General features: G+C 53.0%; 1 long non-coding RNA gene across 1 annotated transcript; it reads left to right on the forward strand.

Annotated features, from left to right (window-relative positions):
- Positions 1-539: 539 nt before the first annotated feature.
- On the forward strand, positions 540-26,856 carry LOC141370416 (uncharacterized). Its single transcript, XR_012374446.1, has 4 exons — positions 540-668; positions 9,492-9,598; positions 26,136-26,224; positions 26,466-26,856. It is a non-coding gene; the product is annotated as an uncharacterized lncRNA (long non-coding RNA).
- The last annotated feature ends 312 nt before the right edge of the window (positions 26,857-27,168 follow it).

Genomic DNA, 27,168 nt, shown 5'->3' on the forward strand with positions numbered 1-27,168 from the left:
CGTGCATCGTGGCTCCAGTCACAACTCGCGGCCGCCCGGGCGCGCAGCCCCGCATCGCTCGGCCCGCGCTCCGGCTGCCTGCGTCCAACCCCACAGTCGCTTGACTTTCTTTTCCTTTTCCCCCTTTTTTCGTTGTGGTGGCAAATCTGGGTTTCCTTTCTAGCCTCTTTCCTTCCTTCCTTCCTTTTTTTTTTTTCTTTTGCAGCGGGAGGAGTCGGGGGGAGGGGGAGTAGCTTGGAGAGCTTTGAAAAAACGTCCTGGTGCAGCAGCTATAGTTCTGTGCGGCTGGAACAGCTCAGCAAGGGCCGCTGCTGTCGCCGCCCAGGCCGCAGTTCGTTGCTGGCTGTCCCCGGACAAGCGTCCCTCTGTCCCTGGTCTCCTGGCCCAGTCCGCCGCCCTGGCGCGTCTCTCCCCAGCTCCGGCGGCTCGGTCACTGCTCCTGGCTGTTGGCTGAGCTCTGGAAGCCCCCTCGCCTTAATGCAGCGCCCGCCGACGTCACCGCGGCCTGCGACCAATCAGCGGCTCGCGGTCCCTCTGTAAACCATTCTGCATCCCCCGGCCGGGGAGAGTGCCGGGAGACCGCGTTTAGAGGATCAGTGGCGGCCGCATCCGCGGCCCCGCGCGGTTCGGGCGGCGGGCAGCAAGGTGCCCGAGCCCCTCCTGCTCCGGTAAGGCCTCGGTTTCTATGGGAAGGACTGAGAAAGCGTGGGAGTAGGCGCAGGCGGAGGGCGGAGTACTGTTGGAAGGTGGGATTAATCCAAGGTGGATCCTTGTTGAAGGTTGGGGTGCAGAAGGGTCCGGGAACCCCGGAGGCCCTGGTGGACTGTTTGACTTTGCAATTCAGCGGGTGCTGGGCTTTTTTTTTTTTTTTTCCCTTTTTCCCTTCCTCGTGTTTTCTTGGCCTAGAAGTTGGTCCCGAGCACAGCGAGCGTTTTAGCGGGAGTGGGGGAGGGAGGGCTACAGAATCTTACTCCTCCTGTCCCTCCGTGCCTCCTCCCCCAGCCCATCCAAAGTCCACAGGGTCTCGGTCTCGGGGAGATCTGGGTGTCTTGTTCCCCGCAGCGCAGTCTTGGAAAGTTGATTCCGGCGGTTTCCTGGTGGGGGCGGGGGAGACCGGAGGCGCGGCGCCGGGGAGGGGGAAAGGAGTGGGTGGGGAAGCGCCTCGGGCGAGGAGTTGCAACCCAGGCGAGAAGTTGTGAGAAAACTGTGATCCGGAGACACCTTTTACATACAAAAACAAACGACTAGGCGGGAAACGACAGGGCTTCAGTGGCGGCTGGCGGGTGGTAGTAGCGGCAGTGGGGAGCAGGGACGTCTGGGGCTCCACAGAGAGGCTGCAATGGATTCGGGTGTGCAGCGCACGGGCTGAGCGGGCCCGGCTTCTCCTCCTCCCCTGTTCCAGGCTCCGGGCTAGCAACAGCTTCCCGAGACAACCGCAGACCACACCCCCTGTAGTTCACGCCTCAGGGAGCCCTTACCTTCCTAATTCCGAATAAAACCTTGGGACCACTGCCTGGAGGCAGATTATTCCAAACGTGGGGTTCAGGTCCGGGTCCTGAGAACCCTAAGCCTCGAAGAGTCACTCTGGTTTCCTGGCTTACGCCAGTCAAATACCAAATTCCGTTTAGATTAGCACCATTTCTGTGCCAACTCGGATTTCTCGTGAGGTCTGAAGGTGGCAGGGCTGGGCAGTCCTGTTTTTGCTCCTCGTTTTTTGTTTTTTTGTTTTTTGTGGGGGTGCTAAGAAGGCGCATTCAACCCTAGTGTGGAAGAAAATAAGGATGGGCAGCTAGCCGGGTCTAGCTGGAATTTTGGAATTGGCCTTTCGATCCCACTCATGGTGCGGGACTCAGACATCCCACACAAGGGCCCGGGACTAAGTTGGGGAAAATGCGCGCTGAAACGCAATTGCCATGAAACTGAGCCGGCCCGGGATCCAGGTCTCTGCAAATGGAATACCCTCTTTGGACGAACCGGGAAGCCGCTACAGAAAATTTGGTTTGCGCTCTGCGGGAGTGGAGTTTTAGGACTGTGCCAACGCCCCTTTCCTGCCTTCAAGCTTCTGTCCGCCCCACCCTGCAACCCCGAGGCCGCCGGCAGCCTCCACCTTGCCCCCCGCGTCACCTTTTTATTGGAAGCCAAAGCCGAGGTCTGGCCTGCTCCTCTTTGGCGCTCCGCCCATCCTGACCTCTAAATGCGGGTCCTCTAACATCTTCTCCGCACCCTCTCTAAAAACACCTGGGCTGGGGTTCCCCCGCTACGGGGAGGGAGGAGTGTTGGGGCTGGTTATCTCTCTCGCATCAGTCCCCACCGTGGGCCTCTCTCAGGGCCCCGCTCAGGTCAGGAGTAAGGTGGGGAGGGCGGTTCTCCAACCCAGCAGGCGGGCTTCGCGAGATCCGACTACGTTTTTGTGTTCCTCCTGCCGACCCAACGCTCTCAGGAACGAGCGGATCCGTAGCCAATACTCCAGCTCCCGCGGAGGCACTAGGAGCTACTTGGCTCAGGGGACCCCATCTCCTCCACCCGGAGCCCGAGGTGCCTCCCCAGCCCGCTGCGTTGGGTGAGACCCGCGGGGGAGGGGCTGGTCCAGTTGAGCGGTCCCCCACGCTCCCCCCCTCCCCCAGCTGTCCTGGTTCTCGCCGCTAGCGCCCTCGACCCAAGCGCCCCTTTCTGGAATCTAAAGCCGTCAGAGTCCCGAGTGGCTCAACCCCCGCCCCTGTCCCAGCTGGGCTCCTTCTCATGCAAAGCAGAGGGGCCGCGGGGGTGGAGGGCGGTCGGCGGAGACCTACGGGGCGACAGCTGGACCCGGCTGCCGGCCTTCCTGAACCCAAGGCCCGCTGTCTTCTTTTGGGTGGAGAGGAGGGGGCTGCTCCACCCGTTTGGGGGTGCTGTGATCTTGGGACCTCGACGTGGGGGGAAAGAGGGCCCCTCCCTGCGGGCGGACCAACGCGGTAGGGGAGTTGAGGACGAGAACGGGTCGGGGGCTCTGGGGCATCAGGCTCTGCTTGTCCCTGTGTCCAGATGGTTCTGTAAATAGGTCTGCGGGAACCAACCCCCGCGTCTACCAGGGAGTCCCGGAGCCCAGCTCTAGGCGCGCCTCTTAGCTCCTGATTCTAGGTTTAAAGTCCAGATTGAACGCCTCCACGGGGACAGCACACCATATTAATGTAGTTTGTTTGTTTGTTTGTTTGTTTCCATTGAGCTTTTATTTTAAAATATATTTGGTCGCACAGTCATGGAGAGAAAACTGACCCAGCTTTCCAAATTAGCCGCCTCTGAAGGCTCTCAGCCCAGCTCTGCATTTAAACCAATGGCTGCTCCGCGAAGAGCACCAGCCTTCCCTTCTTACCCTCACCGCCACACTTACTGCCAGCGGCCTGAAGTACACAGCGCTTCCCTGTGCAAGGACCTCCAAGTAGCGCAGACCCACAACCACGCACACCGCCCCCAGGGCGCGCAAGCTCTAGGCGCGGTGCTGTGAGGGTCAATTTCGCCGCCAAGTCTTCGCTCAGTGGCCGCGGAATTCTTTCCACCGCATCCCCAGGCTTTCTTGGAAAAGGCCCCGGAGGGGCCAGGCAGCGGCTTTCACAGTACAAGCTCTACTCCGGAGAAGCGCCTTGAGAGTCCTGAGAGGCGGGACCCCGCTGGGGAACTGGGGACCGAGCGGGTTCTGCTAGCCCTCCCCAGACGCCCTGCAGGTTGGGGGGATTGATGGCGCCCTCTCCTGCATCCGCTTTCCTCCCGTGAGCTCCGTGGTTCCCAGCCCCAGATCGCCTTGCTTCCTAACGTTCCCGAGTGGCTCGCGTGGCCCAAGGACCCGAGCCGGCCTGGCACCGTCAGCTGCTGTAGATGCGAGAGTGGCGATAGCCCCTGGCGGCTCCCCTCCTGGCCCAGCGCGCTCCCGTGCAGCTCGACACCCCCAGAAAAGCGCGGTGAGGCCGTGAAAGGAGGCGCCTGCGGCGGAGCGGACTCTAGGCGGTTAACAGCGCGGGGTTTCTGGCCTGGGGCGCAACCAGCTTTCCCGGGTCAGGCAGAGGGAGGAGGGAGGGAGCGGGTCTTCTGGAGGGGTCCGAGAGGCCGCACAAACTCCGCACGGACTCGGCAGGACGCCGCAGATGCGACGCCGGAAACTTTGGCCCGGGGCACTTGGATCTGATCCTAAGTCCCCGGCTCTCCTTTCCCTCTCTCTCGCCTTTGCTCCTGACTCAGGTTGCCTTAATCTCACTCCATCACTCACTCCTGGAAATGACCTACTTGTGTGCGCCATTTTACAGTTTATATCACTATCTCCCCTGAACCACATAGTGGGGGAGGGGGGGATGGGTTTTAACTCCTTTTTCCCCGGGAAAGAAACCCAAGTTAGGAGGTTGGTCCGAGATCCCTGGGCCAGTGCACTATGGAAGGTGAGAAATTTGGGGTGGGGGCTTGTCACCCTGCACCGCTGTGTACTTTGCCCCAGCAGTAGTTTCCAAGTTGGGGATGGGAGGGGTGGGGAACAGCGAGGCCAGGAAAGGGCAGCATCCGGCCGGGGCTTCACGGTGTGCGCTCGGGCTGGGTAAACAAGGCTGGCTTCCCACGGGGACTGGGACTCTGGGCTTGGAAGGGGTGGAAGGTCAAGCGTGGCGATCTCAAATGCAAGGCAGCGCTGCGGCGCAGAGACCGGTGGTGGGTAATCGTGGAAAGGAGAGGGTGAATGGAGGAGGCAGGAGAGAGAGAGAGAGAGAGAGAGATGAAATCGAGGGGAGAGGGACAGGGAAAGGGAATAAGGACAGAAAACCAGGGGAAAGAAAAGGAATGCAGAAAAGTAAGCAAGGATAAAAGGAGGGAAAATGCATTGGGGGAAAGGTGTGGAGGAGTAGACGAAAAGAAACAGAAGAGACCCAGAAAGACACTCAGCGACATAAGAGGTGGCGGGGAGAGCACGCAGCTGGGCACCCTGCAGGGGCAGGGGGGACATCCGGCGGGACTGGAGGGTGCGCGGGTGTGTAACAGTCGCCTTCATAGGCGGGAGAAAAGGAGGCGGCATGTTTGGTGGGCGACTCAGCACCCGTGGAAAAACATGTGAGCGGCTCTGGGCAGGAATCCAACAAATAAATAAAACGTCTAAGACGGCGTGACAACAATGTGTATTTGGGTGCGTGCCCGTGTTCCTCTGTCTGAACACACACTCACACCCGGTAAGGAAGACAAACGGGGCTCGTGCCTCAGAGTAATTAATCCTCTCACTAATTGACTCTCTCCCCTTACCTAATGGTAGTGGTCACTGCAGATATCTGGAGAGAGATCAAAGATGGAGAGGGAAGAGACCCCCAAAGCTAACCACATTTGGGACTGGGATTGAGTTCTTTCTGGACTTGGCAGTTCTAAGCCCCTCTCTCCTTTTGGGGGGGGGGCAGAATTCAATAGATGTTGCTGCCTCACCAGCCTCTCCATGTTTGCATTTATAAAAATCTCCTCATATTAGGGGTGACCAGGAGCTGTCCACATACACACGGAAGGCTTTCATCAATCTCAGAGGCTGAAAGCCACCCACTGCCCCTCTGCAGGACGTTTCCTACCTTCAGGCAACACCAAAGTTCCCCCTCCCCTGCTGCTCCCCTGGGAGCCCAGTCCCTGCACCCCCTTCTTTCAGTCATGACTTAGTCTTCCCAGGGCCTGGGATGTGTCCTGCAGCCCCTAGTAGAGCAGGTGAAGTTTTGAATGGGCTGGGAAGCAGCCTTGGGTAGATGGAGGGAGAGCAGCGAAAGGGCTGAGGCCAGGGCAAGGATGGGAAGAAGCTTCTAGAAACAAACCCACTCAGACACAGGTGGAGAGATAACAGAAGCACAGAGGAGAGCCGTGCACCTGGCAAGAGTGAGGCCTCCGGGGACAGAGGAGAAAGAAGGTAGACACTGTGCAGGGTGGGAGAGAGTGTCAAGTGTGCAGGAGGGCAGGCAGATGACTGTGTCTCCGTGACTGTGAGGGTGACAGTTCTTTCTGCGTGCGAGCATGGGGAGGGGCCCCTCCTACTTTCTCCCACAGCACCCTCAGTTCTCAGGACTGGAGAAAGAGGCAGGGGAGAGGGTGTTGGACTTGGAGGAACTCCTTGGTAGCCGGGCTGGCCAGAAGGGGCCCAAGGCCCACAGTTGGTTTGAGGATGCAGCTTTGAGGCTTGGGTTTGGGAGGTGAATGTCAACTCTCACCCCTTTGAGGTGGCAACTCTGCACTGTTGCCCTCCTCGGAGGCTAAATAAAATAATTGCTGAGATCCATAAACTGCCTAGCATAGGGAGAAGAAGGAGCAGGGAAGGGCGGCTCCCCAGAAAAAAAAGAAAAGTCCACTTCCTTCCCACCCCCCACTAAACACATTCTTAATTGTCCCTTGGGGACATTTGTACATTTGACCAAAGCAAATCCCCAAGCAGTAACAGCAAAATTCGTCATAGGGGCTGGCAGTCCTGAGAGAGCTAGGGGTCTGGGAAGGGGGAGGCGGGGAGACATGGGGGGCATGTCTGAGAGGCTGAGAAACTTGGCTCTTCTCTCCCTGTCTCTGTCATGCTGTAGAGAGAAAGTGAACGAGAGAAATAAAGTTCCAGAGGAAAGAAAGAGAAGGACATATAAAAGTCAAATCCAAACCAGAAAGGAAAGAAAGTGAAGAAGAAAGAAAAAGGCAGGGAGAGGTGGGGTGGGGGGTGGGGGGAGACACGCTAATAAAAAAGGGTGAAGGCGGCCCCAGGAGGCTGGGCCTCGTCCCAAACCATCGGTCTTCATTGTCTCCGTGTGTGCAAAGGCAACTCCGGCATAAGGAAAAGCCACTATTGGAGCCGCGGCTTTATTTTATATCCTATACATCAGGAGGGAGGCAAAGCTTTATTTTCGCCAAGAGACAGATATTTTATTTCTCTCTTACGGTTTTATGTGTGAGAGATGTCAGGTTGCCACAATGGATGGCTAATGCATAGGCAAGAGGAAGCCGTGTTGGCATGCTGTGTGTCATGGGGTCTTGGGGGGGCGAGCGGGCCTGGGATTTAGGGCTGATGGGACACTCTGGGGGATTTCTGCTAAAACATCTCTCTTCATAAATCCAGAAGCATGGTCAGCTCAACAGGGAGAAGAAGGAGTTTTAGAGGGAAAAGAGTTGGGCTTAGAAAGAAATGAACACACAAAGGAGCCGCTTCCCTTCCAACAGGCTGGGGCAACGGGTTGGGTGGGGGCAGGGTGGCCCTGCGGAAAAGCGGAGACCCACGTCCAAACACACGTGCACCTTGGCGGGGAAGTGTTTTCCTACAGAATCCACTGTCATTGTGCTTCCTTTCCCCGTTTTATATTTTTCCACCCTGTTCTTCCCTCTCTTCACCAGAAATCTTTTTTTTTTTTCCCACCTCCTCAGAGCCTCAGGGGGGGAAAGAGCTATTAATTTGCAAATCATCTGATCTGTGAAAAGGATCAAGAAGCCTGTTTTTCACCGCTAAACCCAATGTCTTGGGTGGACACACATATGCACACGTGAGCCCATCATGCTGAGAATCCTGGGAGCGGAGGTGCCAGATTGCAATCCGAGAAACACGCCCCACTCCCCACTTCCCTCTGGGACCTACGACCGAATTAAGCCTTAGATCCCAAACTGCATAATGTTCATATTTTTGAACCCAGAGAGAAGGGAGAGATGAGGGGACAAAGAGAGAGAGGGAAGTGTGTTAATTGATGTGTGCCGTTCAGGACTTGGACTAGTCGCCCTACTCCCAACCCCACAAACCATCTCTTCCAAGAGTTCCCAGAGTTGTACTCATTCGCAGTTCCCCCTCTTCTAATGTTGTGATTTCTTGGTCTATAACCACTGTGGACCAAAAAGGCGATTCTGCTCTTTTCCTCCTTCCAGGGGATGAGAGGCGGCACTGGATCTCTAGACAATGAACATGGCGGGGGGAACCAACCACTGTCCTTAGCTGTGGCCTCTGGGGAAGTTATTTAACCTTCCTGGGCCTCAGTTTCCTCATCCGTATTGGGCTAAGTGATTGCTAAGGTCCCTTCCAGCTCCAACCGAATGAGATAATGTGTGAAAACATTTTGTAAACGCTAAAGCCGGACGAATGCCAAGGATTATTATTACGATTCTAATCAATCCTCTTTTCTCCACATGGATCTTGGCTGTTTAGCACCAGCAAGCAGGCTAAAGAGGGCTGAAAGCGAGAGAGCTTAGCGGAGATGGAAAAGCTCTGTGGCGTGGACAGAAAAAAAACCCTGCATCTGCAGAAACATTCTGTCTCTGTGTGCTCCCTGGGGCCTGGTGGGAAGGGGTGAGGAAGAAGAGGCGTGTCTTGGTATGACCCGTTGCAGTCTACATGGAGGCAGAGAGTATATTTCTTCTCAAGCATCGTTTGTCTCCAAGTGACTGACATAGGAACCTGATGTGAAGGCGAAGGCAGTCCGCAATTGTTTTTTTTCCAGGAAGAAAGGAAAGAGCAAGGTGTAGCTGATTAGCAAGTTAATTATTTCAGTCTCCCAAGGGTGCCAGTGTGTTGGTAAGTTGTCCAGCCCTGGTGTAATTTCACAGTCCATGCATTTCCTGGTGAGCACCTGGGGTGCCCGGGTCTGTCTCTCTCTCCATCCACCTGCTTCATGTCTTCTTGATACACCTGGGGAGATGGGCAGGGCTGGGGAGGGAGATGGCACAGTGCACACATTTGGCCTAGGCTGCCGGTGGGGGGCCCAGCAAGAGAACAGAGTGGAGGAATCCTCCTACCGCCACTGAGTGTTTAATTATCTGGACTTTACTTTTTTTTTTTTTTAAATCTTTTGTTTAATAAATATTAATGAAGCAGATTATCAGAAAGTGGAGGAGCTCTGAAGTCCCCCCACACTCATTGCGCAGAGCCATTTGGGTACGAGGGGTCCTTTTGCCTCTTCTCTTCTCCTAGCCCTGGCCCATCTCTCCAGCACTCAGGTTTGCTTTCTCAACTCTGGCCACCAGTTGGTCTGCGGTGGCCTCCTCCAGTCTGACTTCAAGATCTGATTTCCCCTTGGGGGAGGGGAGGGAGGATTGTGTGGTCAAACGGACGCCCCCCTCCGAGAGATAAGTTGGGGATGGGAACATGAGCCCCAGAAGGAGCAGCTTCTGCTGCTCTCTGCTGTCCAGGCTGGTAGGGCCAGCCCCCTGCCGCTCCTCCTGAGGTGGACCAAGGGAGGGCTCTGCCGTTTACTTAAGACTGGTCCCATCTGCTCAGACTGGCCTTTCATAAGGGGAGGGATTTATGCAGTGTCCTTGTGCACAGACCTGGGATTTGCCTGAAAACCTCGGGCCTCCGAGAATATTGTTGAACGCTAAAATGTTCAGCCACGGAGATGATTCATGATTTGTGTGTATGGACAGGGTGTGTGTGTGTGTGTGTGTGTGTGTGTGTGTGTGTGTGTGTGTGTCTGTGTGGGGATAGGCACAAACATTGATGGGTACTTTTCACCATTCCTACCCCTAAATCCCAACATGAGGAAACTTCTTTTTCTGTATGTACTCAGGAGGCAGCCCACGGCACCAGGCTCCAGAGACCCAACTTCCTGACTTCAGCGGTGTGAAGATGGTCCAGTACTTTTTTGATGCGGGCACGCAGCTGTCCCCCAAGCAGGTTGGCCGATATCCCTGCTGGTGGAAAGGGGTCGGGGGGGGGCTATCTGGAAATGTAGTTCTGATGGCTGCTTCATTGTGGGTGGCAGAGGATTTGGGGAACAGGGCTGGGTGAATAGCTGTTCCAACTGCTTTTGGCTGTCTTTACCTTATAGGCCTTAGGGATCTCAGTACAGGAGAAGTTAAACCTAGGACACAGGAAGGCAGGTGTAGGGCGTTCCTTGGCTCAATCTTGGTGCCACACCAAGATGAAGCCCAGGCATGGTCAACAGAGATCCTATAGTGCAGGGTTTGGAGGTCCCACATGGGATCTTGGCCCTGGTTCCTGGGAGATTAAGAGGGCCTTTGCAAGTTGTGGAAAGACCTACAGATTCCATTTATTCACCAGCGCTGGGAAGTAAATGCAACCTCTTTTCACTGCCTAGTGGCTGGGAAGACGCCTTTTTGTCCTCTATGAGCCTCATTTGTGGTTCTACCATTTTCTTGCTCTTGTTCCAGTTTGGACTTCTCAGTTCTTGAGCTTTGTTTTCCCTCAGGCCATTCATAATTCAGCCAACGGCCTAGGCCAGGGGGCGGCACACATTTTGAAAGGTGAGCTTGGCAGGCCTGTAACTACGCGGAAACTACGCGGAAGGTGGTTCTCATTTGGGCTCAAGGGATGATAGCGGCTTCCCCTTAAAAAAGAAGCATTTCTGTGACTCTTTTAATGAAGGATTTACTACTCATTTGATAAGTTCAACGCTCTTTTGTATTCATTCTGAACGAAAAACTTTGTCAGTCAACCCCGAGGGTCTGCAGAACCTATAAAAATGCTTCCTTTGGTCTCCCGGTTTTAACACATGCTGGGGCTTGGGGCTGCCTCTGACAGACCGGGGAGGAGCAGAAACATTCCAGAGACCTGGTCTTAGAGTGTTATCTCTTCCCCTACCCCAAATCCTCACCCTCCATGTTATCTGTCTTTACGGCACATGCAGAGACCTCCTAGGGAAGTGTGAAGGGCTGGGTCTTAATCAGGTTTGGAGAAAGAAAGGGAGTAAGTTGAGCTCAAAAGAAAGATGGGGTGGTCGGAATGTTAGAGGACCCTCCTCTGTGGTACTTCTTGCGTGTTGTATATGACGGCCTGCAAATTACGCATCGGTTGCAGTCATCTCTCCTGTATAGGTTGGCATTTGCCAAATGCCGCTTCCGGCCAAAACAGCGTTAAATAAAATTGTAAGAAATGCTACCGGGGCTTGCATGGGTTATTTAATTCTATCAATGATAAACAATATTAATGTGGAGCATCTCAGCTGGCAGAATATCATGTTTCATTTATATATGCCGAGATATATTTAAGCATGAAAGATAGAGTTTTCCAACGCATATATTTCCCAGTGATTACTCTGAAGAAATGTGATGGAAGCAACAGAAACCTCTTCTCTTGCCGCATAAACTTGGCCCCCGTGCCCACCGGCTGCCAGTTGTACATATTTCCAGGGCCGGCCAGCCACACACGTACTGTCACAGGGGGGCCTGCACTGGTAGATATAAACGTCGATGCTGTAAGTGTAGGTCCAGCTTTCTGCCCTTGTGCACAACTACACAGACACAATATGCCCACATTTGAGGGTCTTTGGTGCATTCGCCCATAGGGTCTCACACCCTGCCGCGTAAACGGATGCCACTGTGAACACGCACACCGTCCCGCAGGTGGATATTTATATGCACATAGGTAAGTGTTCTCATGCAAGTGCCCCCGTGCAGGAGCCTCCAACATAAGTGTGCATCTACGTACACATGCACCTTTGTACACACGTCCTCCCACACCCTTGCTCTGGGGTGTCCACCAACAACACTCCATATGGCCACGGTGTCACAGCTGCCCCGTTATTCTCGGAGGCTCCAGACCTGGGGGACAGTATTTGAATTGGATGTTTGCCCTGTATGAGCCCTGAGGCCTCCAGAATGGAAGGCCAGAAGGAACGGGGTCAAGATGCCAGGCTGCCTGGCTTCTGATGAAAATAACATGAAACTGTGGGGGATGAGATGAGGGGTTGGGTAGCTGGTCTCTGCAGCTAGGGATGCCTCCAAAAGATCAATCTTTTATTTGCTCATTTAAACGTCAGGATACCTGAGTGGCTTCTGTGGTCCTGTTTCTGCTGCCACTTGTCCGTATGAGCCTAGGTAACCTGCTCTCTGGACTTCACTTTCTGCCTCTGTAAAATGAAGCACTGACCCAGACCTGTGGTTCTCAGCCCTGGGTACACAGAATCATCTGGGGAGCTTTTTAAAGAAACACAGGCACCTGGGCTCCATCCCAGACCAATTAGATCAGACTCTCTGGAGGTGGGTGCCCAGCATCTTATTTTTTTAAAAGCACCCCGGGTGATTCTATATTCAACGGATGTTGAGACCCACTGGCCTAGATACTCTCCAAGGCCCTTCCAGCCCTAAAACTCTGTGCTCTGGAGGACCTTTTATCTATAAAGCACCGTGCTGGGCACCAGGGCACTCTGCTGGAAGTTCTGATTTACCAGCTTAAGATCCTACGAAGCCCCTAAAATCATTCTTCTTTCAGTTTAGGAAGAGGAGAATTTTTGCAGACTATATGTATCCTGGAAAAACTCATGCCCGTGTTTCCAGTTGTCTCTTTGTTTCCTTCTATCTTTGTTCCCATCCGCCATCTCTCAGACTCTCACTCATCAAACATTAATTATATGCCATATATGCAAATGCTATAGGCGGGTGCCTGATCACTGTGATAGAAACCTTGCTACCTGCCCATATTTTATGTCTAGCTCCCCAACCCGATCTGGTGGGCGGCAGAGTATTTTTAGTAGGGTAAATGATAAGGAACATTCCCCCCCACCCCGTGGGGGGAATGCTTTCTCCCTCCCCCAGCTCTGAGTCAGGGAGCAGCCCCTCGGCCCATGCCCCAGTTCTGGAAGCTGGAGAGGTGGCTGAAGAAAGCCTTGAGCTGCGTGTCCTAGAAAGCTGCTGTCAGACTTGGGCCTTTGGGAATCCTACTTTAATATTCTCCAACAACCATTCCCCAGACAGAGCCAGTCCCCCTTGAAAACAAATCGGCTCATGGCCCTGCACCTGCCAGAGGAGGCTGAACCCAGCTGGGGCGCCTCATCCACGTGGGAGGTGGAAGGCAGAGCCGGGACGAGGGGGCTGCCCGCCTGTGGGCCCCATCTCTGGCTGGGGATGCTGATGAGAGTAGGGGCAGGGCTTCTGCCTTCCACCTGGCGGGTGGTGGAGGACGAGGGTTCATTCTAGATGGAGGACTTCCACTTCTGCCTCCGTGCTATCAGTCCCCAAAGTTGATGTTTGGGGTGACTCTCCCCCAGAGAAACTCAGCACTGGCCTGTTCTCTCTCTCTCCCATACTCTCTCCTCAGCTCCACTGGCCGGCTGACGAGATAGGCTTGGCTGGGTTGATTTTCTCCTGAAGGTGTTTGGACTAGTTTTCTTTTTTTCTTTTTTTAAAGGTTTTATTTATATATTTGAGAGCGAGAACAGGAGCAGAGGGAGAGGGAGAAGCGGACTCCCTGCTGAGCAGGGAGCCTGACATGGGCTCGATCCCAGGACCCTGGGATCATGACCTGAGCCGAAGGCAGATGCTTAACGACTGAGCCACCCAGGCGCCCCTGGACTAGTTTTCTTTAGGGGAGCTGCTCTGGCGTGCCAGGTGGGCACTGGAGGTCGTGATGGGGCCTGAGGCCTCTGTGGTTTCAGCTCTACGTCTCTCATCCACACGTGCTATTTCTCCATTTGCCTCTTGATTTTTCTCCCCCTCCCTTTCATTTTGTCCCCTGCGCCCCTGATGACATGCCAAGTCAGGTCTTGGCCCCCAGGGAGGCCTGCACATGGGGCACAAAAGGTTGCTGATCACAGCGGCCACCTCGGGCTGGGCTACCCTTCCTCCTGTCCCCTCATTTCTCCTGCACAGGGGCAGGCCTGTCGCTAAGGAGGGAGCCCCAGACACCGCACGAGATCCTCCGATTCTAAATCTAGATCCAGAGCCCAGTTTCCCACGCCTGCACCCCTTCCCAGGGCCTACCTCCCCTTGGGCCTGGGGACCATCACACCCCAGGACGTGATGGATTCCCCAGGCACCTTCAAAGGGCTTCACATTTGTTTGCAATGCAGACCTTGAATCCTGCTCTGGTCATAAATGTTGTTTATTTTGACTAGGACCTACTGAAAGGGGATTGGGGGTTAGGGAGGGCACAGAGAGGATGCCTAGGGAAGATCATAAAACCATTAGCAGGACAGGGCTTTTAGGGGTCACGGGATCATAGAATTTTCTGGCTGGAAGGAACGTAGGCCATTAGGAAGGTCAGAGATGACCCTCTGTCAGGAAGAGGTCTCTAGGTGCCACATGGAGCTAGGGTGGGGAAGCTTTGGGCCTCTTTCTAGAAAGGGAACACAGGGTGTGGGGGCATGACCCCCCAATAACCTTACACGGGGTGGGGCAATAGTTTGCTGAACATGATGGATTTGCCCTCCCAGTGGGAAGAACCAGTTGCTTGAATGTGCAGTGGGCTTCTTGTTCTGGGGAGTGGGCACAGCTCTGGGTAAAGGAAATACAATTCTGCTTCCACCATTATTTAGAGCAGGTAGGAGATACCAGGTGCCAAGCCTGATGCTCTTCCAGTACCTTCAAAACAATTTTGAAAGAGATGTTATCTCCATTTTGCAGATAAGATAAACTGAAGCTCAGAGAGGGGAGGTGGTTTGCCCAAGGCCACACAGCAAGTTAGTGGTAAGGCTGGGACTAGACCTTAAGACTTTGGAGTCTTTAAACCTAATCTCCTTCCTGCCTCCCCCCCACCCCGGCCCCCATGCTTTAGTCTGCTCCTGAGCAACCAAATGGGAGCTGGGCTCCCTTCCCTCGAAAGCTCATGGTGGGGGCTCAGGAAAGCTCAGGAGCAAACCCCCTTCTATTAAGAACATCAGGGTCTAGGGCTCCTTCCAGCCCCTGGCATAGACCTGGCTGACTTTGCAGAGAGCATGCTCCCATAAATCCTGCCATAGTCAGGAAATCATCTCGGTTGCCCTTTATTAGCTGTGTGACTCAGAGCCAGTCACTTCACCTCTCTGAGCCACACCCTCGGGATCCACCTCCAGACCTCTGGTCTTCATAGAAGGTGAGGGTTGGTGAAGGTGGTGGCAAGTCGGTCCCTTTTGAGCTCCTTTGTGGTGTCATAGCTCTGGGGATAAGAGGAGATGAGATTTGGTTTTGCCCTCAAGGCTGACTCAGACCACGAGAAAGATACCTCAGAAGCAGGCGAGGCTAGGCTGGCTAAGATCCCTGCTAAGAGGGACGCCTGGGTGGCTCAGTTGGTTAAGCAACTGCTTTCGGCTCAGGTCATCATCCTGGAGTCCTGGGATCGAGTCCCGCGTCGGGCTCCCTGCTGAGCAGGGAGTCTGCTTCTCCCTCGGACCCTCCCCCCTCATGCTCTATCTCATTCTCTCTCTCAAATAAATAAATAAAATCTTAAAAAATAAATACTTTAAAAAAAAAAAAAGATCCCTGCTAAGAACAGGAGGCTGGGAGCCAGGGCAGGGGCTGGGCTGTGAAGAGGCAGCTTAAGCCACGAGTTATTCCCTGATCCCCTGACTGTGTAATCCAGTTGCTTGGAGAATGGAGAATCCCCTTCTCCTGCCCCCCACCCCCTCCCGGATAAGGGCCTCCTGATAGGCCTGCCAGCCTTGGGGCACTAATCTGCCCAGGCATCACTCTGGGAACAGGTTGCCAGGGGGTCCAATCCCACCCGTCCCTCAGTGGAAGATGGGGAAGGCTGGGAGGGGGCAGGGGTCTGGGGACTTGTGTGTGTGTGTGTGTGTGTGTTGGGGGGGTGTCTCCTGCTCTCTGGCCTACCCAAAGGACTGGGGACACCGATGGGCCTCTGTGCTGAGGGAAACTTCAGGGCTGGGGACAGGGGCAGGAGGGCTGGGTCTTAGGGCAGAGGTGCCTTGCACAGGGCTTATTATTAAACATCCCCATTATTTCATCCAGCATGTTCCTTTCGTTTTTATTTGAAGACGGCTCCCTCCCCAGCACCTTCGCCTCCCCACCCCCTACACTTTCACTCATCCGTCTCAGGAGTCCCTGACAGCTGCCCTGCGGGTGAACTCCTGATCCTCCTGCGGCTGGAGAGACCCTGGGGGGGGGGGGTCGGTCAGGCCACAGCGTGCCCCCTTCCAGCTCCCCAGCCCTCCGCATAGTCACTCCCTCACGACAGCGGCACCTCTGTCCCAGGAATGAGACCTAGAGGGAAGAAAATGAAGGAGGGAGGAGCAGGCAGGAGAACCAGGAGGAGGAAGAGAATGAGAAAGGAAGAAATGAAGGGGGCGGTGGGGAGAAGAGGAAGGAAAAATACAACCCAGAAGCAGCACTGGAGAGGAAAAGAGGGGCCATGGGGAAGGAGAAGGGAGAGGAAGGAAAGGAGGGAGGGCTGCGGCCAGAGGATCGGGAGATGCTCAAGGGATGGGGGGAGCCAGACCGGGCTGGGGGCTGGGGGAGGGGGGGTTGCACCTGCTACAGGGAAGCCCAGGTTTCTCCAGGTGTGTGGGATGCTGGAGGGGGGCTCCCGCCCACCTAGCGCTACCTCTGGGAACGCAGCCCTCCCTCTGGCTGAAGGGTAAGCACTAGGAGGCCACGGACCCAGACCGGTGCCCTGGGCTGTAATCAGGGGGTCTCTTGCTCGTGGTGGTCGGGGCGGCCAGTGGTTGGCACCTTCCCAGGATGGTGACTGCTTCTTCCTGGCCCACATGCCCATGCCCACCTCAGCTGGCCTCACGGCGGGCGGCCTCTGTCCTGCCTGCCCCTCTTTGGCTCCAGTGCCCATTGGGAATTGGTCCTAATTGTTGGGTGATGATGTGATGTTGGACAGGGCCTTAAAGACCAAGTATTTTCCACCCCTTCACATTACAGATGGGGAACTGAGGCCTAGAGATGGGAAGAAACTTGCTCACAGTCACATTGTGAGTAAATGGGGAGCCCTGCCTTTTTTTTTAAATTTTATTTTATTATGTTAATCACCGTACATTACATCATTAGTTTTTGAGGTAGTGTTCCATGATTCGTTGTTTGTGTATAAAGGAGCCTTGCCTTTCTACTATCACAGCTTAACATGGAAACAACAGCCAAAGAGGAGTGGGGGCAGCCTGGTGTCTCTCTTGAGAGGGCCACCATTTGATCCCCTCTGCTGGGAACACTGCCACCGTGTTTTGTATCTTAGCGGAGGGAAAACCTTTGTGATTACAATAGTTAACCACATTCTGAGTGTATGCCGGGAACTTTGACATGCATTATTCTCAATAACTCCTCACACATATCCTGTGTGGGGGATATTCTATGACCTGCATCTACAGAGACATAAATCAAGGCCCAGAGATGTTAAGTAATTTGCCCAAAGTCACGAAGCTAGGAGTTCGAGCTAGGATTTGCTCATGCCATATTCTCTCTTGGATGATGATAGACAATGCTCTCCACCCCTCACCCTAGTTTCTACCCCCTCCCCCCATGCTCCAGGATTTAGATCAGAGTCACCCCCCTCTCCATGCTGTACAGGACTGATATTGTCAGGGAGAACCCAGCTGGGTGGAATCCCCTCTGACCATGACCCAGTGACTCCCACCAAAGACCCCACAAGGACAAGGGTAAGGTCCCCCGAGACTCTGTGTGATTTATCTGGCAATATTGTTATTTTATGGGATGGGCCAAAGAGGTGTCAGGAGGCAAGTTTGCTGTAAATCTCTTCTCTCTGCTCCCTTTCCCTCTGCGTGTCCCCTCCTGGGATTTATGGTGGAAAATGTTCAGAACTAGGGACTTGGGGCTTGGGTTCAGGCTTGGGGTGGGAAGGCAAGGGACAATACATCTTCCTCCTCTGAGATCTGCTAAACGTGCGAGGGTGTGTGTGTGTGTGTGTGTGTGTGTGTGTGTGTGTGTGCGAGCACCAGCCATGCTCCATCGCAAGCCCGCCATGTATAGACCACAAAATCTTTATTAAGACCTCCACGGCACTTGAATGGCTCTGCGGACAGAGTGTATTGCCTGCACTCAAGCTGTGTGATGGGGAGCAACCCAAAGCTGGTGCCCCCTGTGTGCTTCCCTCACCGGTGGGTGTGAATTTCTGAATCAAGCCAGGAAATTGGGAGCAGAATCGTCCTGGGAGCAGATGTGTGACCCATATGCAACCTTCGTAGATGGGAAGAAGCAGGGGGCTCCCCATGGGGCATGGGGCAGTTGGAAAGGAACCTGCTTCTGGGTACTTTTTGCGATTGGGGAGGCAGGTAGCAGGACAGTTTAAGTTTGCCTTTAAGAGACACCAAGGCTCCTGTCCCTGGGTAAAGGAGGCCCAGCTCCCTAGAGAGATGGAGCAAGAAGCTGCAAATCTGACTCCCTATGTGTAAAGAGCCCAGAGCGTGGCCATCCCCTTGCTGTGGGGTCCGTCCCAGGAGGTGAGCACGAGGTCACACTGGTGCACCATCTCCCCTTTCACACCTCTCCCCCCATCTTGAGATTTCAGGGCTGTGCAGGCTGGGTTGTTTGCTCCCTATAGCCAGACGCCTAGAGACAGCTCAACCCAAAGAGGGACGAGGACCAGGAAGGAAAGGGAAGAAGAGCTGAGTAGGGGAGGGGAAGAAGGGGAGAAGCTAGGGAGAACCTTTCCTGACTTGTCCCACCGCTCCCTTCCCCAGACGCCTCTTCTTTCTGTTGAACCCCCTTCCCATCCCCGAGCTCCTTACACAGGTTCTGGTGGTCTCCACTTCTGGTCCCCTCCATTGCAGGGGAATTTCTCCAGAGTCTGTGGCGGTCCGGAGGACACGGCTGGGGCACTCCCCAACTCACCACAGTCCCACATCCAAGGTACAGGACCTTAGGGAGCACTCAGTGAATCCTGCCAAATGAATCCAGGAGAAAAGCCGAGACGTCACCCTGCGTGTTAATACCGGGTCACTCTCCCACCCCATTTTTTCCCCCTGCTCCTCTCCCGGCTGCCCGGACCAGGGCTGTGCTGTGTCTCTGGTTAAATATATGGAATTATCTATTACAATACTTCAATATTTATTACATTGATTTCACTTTAAATGCTTTGTAAATCATAGCAAAAAATAATGGCCTTCCAACAGAGAGTCATATACCGTAATCAACTGGAAGAAAGTCGGCATTGTAATTTAAAATAAAAAAAAAAATCCTTATGTGAGTCTCTCGTTTAAATTAAGAGACAGGACGTGATTCAAATAATAAGACCCCAGTGAGGCTGGTTTTTCTTGGCAAATTAGTAGAGGTTTTAACTGGAACTGAAAAGGAGTTAAGGTGGAACACTGACCTTATTAGACCTTAATTATTTTCTGTTGTTACATTCCTGGAGCAGAGGGTTTTTGGTTTTTTTTTTTTTCTTCCCCAAAGTGGCCATGTTAAGCCTCATCGCAGGAACTTTGGCTTTAGAGAGATAGCACTTCTCAGGAGGTATTAGTGGGATAAAGAGCAGATGCTGTGTCTGTGCCCCTTTGCTTCATGCCAGAGTTTCCAGGGCTCCCACAACTCTGGTTTGGAGGCCCCCTTCTTGTCCTTGAAAGCCGAGAATTCACCTCACCGCGCTCTACCTCCGGCTTCTTACATTCAGACGTCTAGTGTCAGCCTCCTCCCCTGGGACTATATCCTCCGTGGGCTCCTGAAACTTGCATCCACCTGGTGGAGAGGAGGGGCCTGTGCGCGCGCCTGTGTGCGTGGTGGGCGCGCGCGCGCGCACACACAGGCTGTGGGGCACAGCCGGTTGCACTTTCCTAATCTTTCACTGTAACCATCCCGCTCCGCCTTTCGTGGCCAAATTTGGCTGATCACTGGTCCCAAAGCTAGCCAGACCCAGCGCAAGATGCCCACGGCACCTGGAGATGCACTCAGAGCAAATGCCCTCCTCTCTAAGTGCCGATAATTCGAGTAAGTGACCTAGTGCTGTGCCGGGCACAGGGTGGGCATCCAATAGTGCTGCTTTTATTTTTTGCTGGAAGGAAGGGCAGTCAGAAAAAGGCCTTTTCTGGGGCGCCTGAATGGCTCAGCCGTTAAGCGTCTGCCTTTGGCTCAGGTCATGATCCCAGGGTCGTGGGATAGAGCCTCGCATCAGGCTCCCCGCTCCCCTGCTCTGTGGGAAGCCTGCTTCTCCCTCTCCCACTCCCACTCCCCCTGCTTGTGTTCCCTCTCTTGCTGTCTCTCTCTGTCAAACAAATAAAATCTTAAAAAAAAAAAAAAAAGGCCTTTTCCACTTGCTTCCAGAGCTCCCCCCGCCCTCCGCCAGAACTCCTCCCTGCAATATACCCCCCTGGCCCTGGGGTGGGGTGCAGTGGTAGGAAAGACATACTGAGCCCCAGGAAGCCCCAGTGCAGATTTCCATTTCCACACACTCCTCCTGGAAGATAACCCAGCTGAGCTCTTTTTATTAAACTCAATCAGCTGCATTCCTCCCACTGGCCTCCAAATTGACTTCAGATTTGATCAGAGTGAAGGAGAACTTTTTCCCAGGTCTGGTGTCGTGCGGACCACGTCTGGTGGTTCATCACTATGCAGGAGAAGGTTGGGGTGGAGGTGGAGGATGATGGAGAGTGACGGCAAAGGCCTGGGGGTGGGGGGACCCATTAGGCCATTACAGGTGAGAGGGATCCCCAAAGGAAGCGGGAAATCACGGCTTGCTTTGGTTGCCCATCAGCTGTGTCAGGGCATAGGCTGTAGACGTGGGACCTGTATTCTTCAGAGGATATCCAGAACCCTAGAACAGCGGGTCTGAAAGGGTTTTAGAGACTATCTAGGCAGATTCTCTGGCTTTATAAAGGGGATCCTGAGGCAATATGAAATGATCAAACACCCTGCCTGAGAATCCATGGGGGTGCAGAGTAGAGATTGTGAGGGAGGGAGCACAAAAGCTACAGGTGCCGTGGTCTCTGGCTGGGTGTGTGTGTGTGTGGGGGGGGGGGAACTGGCCGAGCTGGAGGCCTGGAACCTGGATGTACAGGCTTGTCCCAGCAGTACAGCTGGAGTGACCCTTTCTGGGCCCCATTCGTGTCTCTCATCACTCAGAAAGGTCATGGATAAGGACATTATGCCCAAAGGAGCCAAGGGTCTGGGCTGCAGCCTCAGCAGCTACATATGACCCAGGAAGCTCTTCCCCTATCTGAACCCGTTTCTTCCCTGCCCGGGGGTGGCTGTAAGCTGTGATGTCCTACACACAGGTGGGAGGGACTATTGTGGCCAGCCGGGTGCAGAGATCCAGATGTAGAGAAAACTTAATCAGACTTTGATTTGTAGGCTCAGATTGAGTTCTGCTTCCCTCTCCTACCTTCCTCGTGGCTTAACTCCAAATTCTGCCCCCAGCTCACCAAGATGGGACAAGGGAGGAAGCTTAATTTCCTAATAATATGACTGCAAGATAGGCGATAGGTATTCTTCTACCCATGTTATGGAGAAATAAACTGAGGCACAGATAGATTAACCACCCAGCCCTCCCCTCTCCCCAGCTGCTGAGACGACACAGAACTGGGATAGGAATCCAAGTGTGTCTGACCCTGGATCCATCAAAATCCCAAGTGAAAGGGTGATAATACACAGCGGAATATGGGCTCTCCAAGGGGCAGGGATTTGTAGATGCTTTATTCACTGCTGTATCCCCAGCCCCTGGAATAGTGCCTGGTACACAGCGATGAATAATTATTGTTAAATGATGAACGTCAACTTGAAGGAAAGGTTTGGTGTAGCAAAAGCTAGTTAGCAATAAACAACTTACTGGGGGCTTTATCTTACGTCACAGTTTCACAGAAGGCTCTGTGCAGTGGAGAATTTAGGGTAGCATTTCATTGTTCACGGGAGCCCCTTCTGGCTGTTTTTATATCTAGTTACCACGGTGCCAGAGGTTGGGGCCTCAGTCGTTAAGGAAAAAGGAAATAAAATGTGGAAACAGCAACACTGGCGGTAGAGTAGTATCTCTGTAGGCATTCAAGTGATGTCACAGAGGGAAATACTATCTTGTTCCTTGGGAGAGCCCCTGGGAAGACCTTATGGAGAAGAGAACTCTGCACATTTTCCTAATCAATTCATCCTTTAATTTTATGACTAAAGATATCGGCCCTTGATGCAAAGGCACCCAACCTTTCATTCAGCCAATTTTTACTGAGCACCTACTATAGGCCGTGCACTGGGTTAGGTCCTGGCAGGTGCAGGGAGGCCCAAGGCATGGCCCCGGGGCCTCAGGAGCATGGTCAATGCCTCAGGAGCCAGGCTTGTCCAGCAGCTTGCTTGGCTCTTCCTTCTCTCCTCCGTGGTACGGTATGCGGAGAGTCAGCATCTTGCTCCAGGTCAGCCTGAGGGTCTCTCTCTCCACTCCCACCCTCACTTCTCACCCTCCACCCCCAGCTCCCTAGCTGACTGAAAAGGTGCAAAAGGGAATCTGAGAGATTCTGTGCTGTTTGTTTTGGGTTCAATGGAATCTCATTTACACGTGTTAATTGCAACTAATTGGCACTAATTGGATGAACAGGAAACCCTCTGGGAACACTCATACCTTTAATTTGTAGTAAATATCATTAATTAACATATGCTAATTAGAGCCAATTAACATTGATTAAGGGTTTCCAGCTACTTGGAAAGTACAACTCTGTGTCCTCCCTTGGTTGCCTGAAGTCAGTGCAAAATACACCATGTGAAGTCAGGAGAGAGAGGACTGCCCTTCTGGAGACAGCCCGCCCCCCAGCTGGGTGCTTGGAGGATGGCACCCTGTCCTCTCCTGCCCCAGGGCAGAGATGTATGCAGGGGTCAGGGCTGTGAGGTTAGCACTTCTCAGGGAGTGAGAGAGTCTGACTGTTGGGAGGTTCTCTGGGCCTGGCTCCCAGTGTGGGTTGAAAGGGCACACTAGAGGTCAGCCTAGCCGGGAGGGTGCAGCTGCTGGGACCGAGCAATGTTGAGCCTCCTCCTTCAAAGATGCTGGAGGGTGACACACCCATCAGCCTGAGTCCTGTTTGGTGCACACACACACACCTCCTCCATCTGACAAGGTTATGTCAATGTTGACCTCCTCTATCTGACACTGATGTGCGAATGGGGATACCTCCGTGGTCTGACAGATGCATGGATGGTGGGACCATCTCAGTCAGAGATCTCCTTTGCCCATCTTAGGATGTTTCTCACTGAAGACAGGGATGCTGTTCAAATTATCCAGAGGATGGGTGTCAGATTAAAAAAAAAAATCATGGGGCGCCTGGGTGGCTCAGTCATTGGGCACCTGTCTTTGGCTCGGGTCATGGTCCCGGGGTCCTGGGATCGAGCCCCGCATCGGGCTCCCTGCTCAGCGGGAAGCCTGCTTCTCCCTCTCCCACTCCCCCTGCTTGTGTTCCCTCTCTCGCTGTGTCTCTCTCTGTCAAATGAATAAATAAATAAAATATTTTAAAAAAAATCATTTGCCTGGGAACCAGAAGACTTCTCGGTCTACTTTCAGTTCTGTTACTAACTAGCTATGGGACTCTTGAATTCATTAAAATATCTATATAAATTATTTTTAGTCCAATTACAAAAAATTAAATGTTTACTGCAGACTGCCCCTCTCCCCCCACATCTAAGATTCCAGGCCCTGCCTTTCCTTTTCTGCAATATTCACCTTACTACATCATGTCCGATGTCCATCTTCCTCAACAAGCCACAAGTTCCCTGAAAGCAGGGTTTGAGGCTGGCTTGTTCACTCTGGCACTTCAAGGGCACTGAAAAAGCTGCTGCTGAGTTAAATAATATATGGGAGGAAAAAAATTGGTTGAACGAATGAATGAACACATACAACAAAGCCATCTTTAATTTCAACCACCACAGAGGGAACAACATTTGTGTGGTATGTGTGTGTATACTTACATTTATATATAAATAAAATAGGTTATATATATCAAATGCACACACATAACATGAATATCTATCCCAAAAAGCTTAATGCTGTTTTTGCTCTAATAACTTCAAAAGTATAAGTGTTCCAAACTTTAAAAACCAAAGAAATCACTTAAAACTTTATTTACATCCTTTGTGCATTAATTTTGTGAATTTTGAATAATACTTTTTAAATTTTAAATGTCTGTTTCAGTCCCTCTGAATGGCAGTAGCAAACAGTGACTCGAAAATTAAAACGAAAAGTTTATTATTAAAAATTCACGAGACTAAATATGTGTATTTCTGCCAGCCCTGAGAACTGTTCTCTTTCGACCACCAGGTACGTCCTGAAGCCAATTTTCTCATCTCTGCAATGTGGCTACGAGTACTTGTACTAACTCTCCAGGCTTCTCATGTGGGAAGTGTGGGTGATTTTGTAACCCCAGGAAGGGAGTATTCTCCAGGCCACTTGAGAAGAAAAGGCTCTCTAGCTCCCAGATCCTAGCTACTGGCTCTGATGGAAAGAGATGGGGGCCTGAATGGGGCAGAACCTCACAGCATCCTCACCTCCCAGGGGACCTCGGTGGTAGATCCTTCCTTACCTAAACAGAGAAACAGGATTGCCCTGTGGCAGTGCGGGGTGGGGGGGGGGTGTTTGGGGATTCAGGACAATGCAAATGCAAGGTGGGAAAGATTGCCCTGTGAGGGCTTGCCCCCACACAGGGCAAAGTGGATTAAAAGCCTTTGGGGTACATACATTCATTCACTTAATTCTCCTATAATCCCATGATACGGCACGATTATTAGCCCCATTTCACAGATGAGGGAACTGAGGCTCAGAGAAGTCATGTATGTGTCCTTGCTCACACAGCCAAGTGGCAGGACTACAATTTGAACTGAAGTTTGGCTGCTCGGTGCTGCCCCTTCCTCCCACCCGCATTTTTGGTGCCCATAGAATGGCTCCACGAGGCTGTAGCTCCTGGGGTGCTATCCCCAGGGCAGGGAGCTCCTGGTCCTGCTTCGGTCTCAGCAGCATTGCTGAGTGGACCCCTCATTCCCAGCTCCCTCCCCGTGGAAATCTGAGGTCTGAGGGAGGGCTGCTGACAAGGTTCACAGCAGCTTAATTACCAAAGTAATTTCAATTTGTTTTTGTTAATTGAAATCTCATTAAGCAAGTAATTTACTCCAACACAGCTCAGGAGTCCACAATTCCACGGATGAGGAGGCTAAAGGGGTTTTTAGAACTCGCCTTAATCTGGGGAGTGTGCTTCTCACTTTGTCCTGTGGCCTGTGTGTGTGTGTGTGTATGACTGTGCACGTGAGTGGATGTGCACGTGTGCCCCCCGTGGAAGGGCCCCTCCAGCTGACCAGGGGCACCCTTTCTCCTTCTCGGCCTATACTCCCCTGTCCCACCACCGCAGGGCCCTGGACCCCACCTGCCTTGCCCCGTACCCTGGGATGATGAGAAAAAAGGGGACCCAGGCCTCACCCCCTGGGTGTGTGCACCCGGGAACAGGGCCTGTGGAATAGACACATGCACAGAGACACCATTTGGTATGCCAAGCACTGCTCTAGGCACAAACTGGAGACCCCGAGGGCATGGATGGCACCTTTTGAAGGACATCTTTTCTGAGCCCTGGTCTTTGTGAGTTCACCTGTCAGACGTCCCGAGTCGTCTTTCCTGACTCATAGCTCATGCACAGCAAGCCCCTTGCCAAAGTTGTGCTTCCTCGACTGTAAACTCCAAGAAGGCGGGGGCCCTTCTGCTTCCTCAGGGCTGTGGCCCTGGCTTAGCTGTGGGGCTTCCTAACTGGGTCTGGGGTGGGCCAATTCTTGATTGAATGGGACGCTACTGGGAGCTGCAATCCTTTTTAGCATTCCTGGCTTGTTTATTTAATACCAGGAGCCCATTTCCAAATAACTGTGATGACCCAAACATGCCCTTCACCTATTTCCAACCTCCTCCAAGTGTAAGGGTCCACACACTGCCTGGCACGTGGTAGGTGTTCCATGAGCATCTGCTGAGTGGGTGACTGAACGTGGAGGAGTGGTGCCTCTGATCTGGTCCATGCTTGTCTATGATTGTGTGTGTGTGTGTGTGTGTGTGTGTGTGTGTGTGACTGAGCATTGCACGAGCAGCTCCTCCGGCCTGTGCTCCTGGGTGCGCTGCGCCAGCAGTGGGTTCTGGGCCCTACTGCAGCCTGGGGGTCCCAGTTCTCCAGAGCTTGGACTGCACCCGGTGTCTTCCCTCCCTCTCCCTGTGGCTTTGTTCCCTGGCTGCCTCTCCAAGGCCCCCGCCACCCAGCTGCCTTCTCCTTTTGCCCCTGACTATGGCCACTTGGTAGTTTCCCAGGTCTGACATTTCCAACATGCAATGCCATATGTATTACCACTCTCAGGTAATTATCACGTAAAATTAAGCTAGTCTTGTACATGAAACCAGCAATTAGCCAGGGATTGAAGGTCAGGGAGAGCTCGTTTATAGAGTCGCTAACAAAATGTTAAGTGGAAGTGTGTGTCAGATGGGCCAGGAGGCTGGATTAGCCGGGGTCGCAGCGGTGGGACTGGAGAGCCATGGAGACTCCCGGCTCTGCAGCGCTGGGCACAGCAGGAGGAGGTGGGGATTTATGGCTCACACTTTTCTCTTCCAGCTCTCAATCTGGGGCACGGCTTTGGGAAAGAAGGTTGCTAAGCCTGCTAAATCCTGTGCACACCAACACTCCATTCATCTGGAAACATGGTAGGTCCTGCCTAAAAGCCTGGATGTCAATTCCACCTCCTGCCTGGCTGCCACCACCCTGGCATTTTGCACTCAAGCCCTTCTGATCTGTTTTGGGTATCTGAAGACAGGAAGATCTTTCAAGACTCAGAAACTTTGCACGTGCCATTCCCTTCGCTTGGAACACCTTTCCCTCTCTCCCAACTCCCTTATCATCAGCCTGAAATTTTTCTTTCTTTCTTTTTTCTTTTTTTTTTTAGAGAGAGAGAGCATGTGTGCACGCTCGAGCTGGGGGGAGGGGCAGAGAGAGAAAGAATCAAGTGTGGAGGCTGACGCTGGGCTCGATCTCACGACCCTGAGATCATGACCTGAGCCGAAATCAGGGCCACCCAGGTGCCCCAGCTTGGAAGTTTTCTATTTCCCTTCCTGCAGTTTCAGTCCTCGCTTCTCCAGGAGCCTTCCCAGACCATCCCCACCCCCCCAACTTTATTTCAGAAGGGGCTATCTTTGCTTTTGTAACGTGAGCATGTTTCCACCATGGTGCTTATACTCTACGGCAATTTATTGGTGATTTGTCTGTCTCTACTACTGGACTGTGAATTACTCATCTCTTCCTGGCAATCTGGAGCTGCTCAATAAATGTGTGTGGAATGGATATAGAGATGATTCTCTGTTTGCTTTGTTCTTTTACATATCCTTCAAGGTCCTGCTCAAATACCACCTCCTCTGGGCAGCCTTCCTGAATTCCTTCCCTGGTAGAAGAAATCATTCCTTCTGTATTCCCATAGCACTTTGTGTACCTTTTTATTACTGCACTTACAAATTGTCTCATATTTCATTATGGGGCTACTTAGGGCTACCACGTTGCACAACTCCAGAGGGCGCCATTCACACTGAGCCAGGTAAGGCAGAGATGGAACCTGTACTTGCCCACGAGGCAGTGACCCTTAGCGGGGCCAAGATCC

This window comes from Callorhinus ursinus, unplaced genomic scaffold (genome assembly GCF_003265705.2).
Source record: "Callorhinus ursinus isolate GAN/ISIS: 27379988/994484 unplaced genomic scaffold, GSC_fseal_2.0 scaffold34, whole genome shotgun sequence".
Taxonomy (NCBI): domain Eukaryota; kingdom Metazoa; phylum Chordata; class Mammalia; order Carnivora; family Otariidae; genus Callorhinus; species Callorhinus ursinus.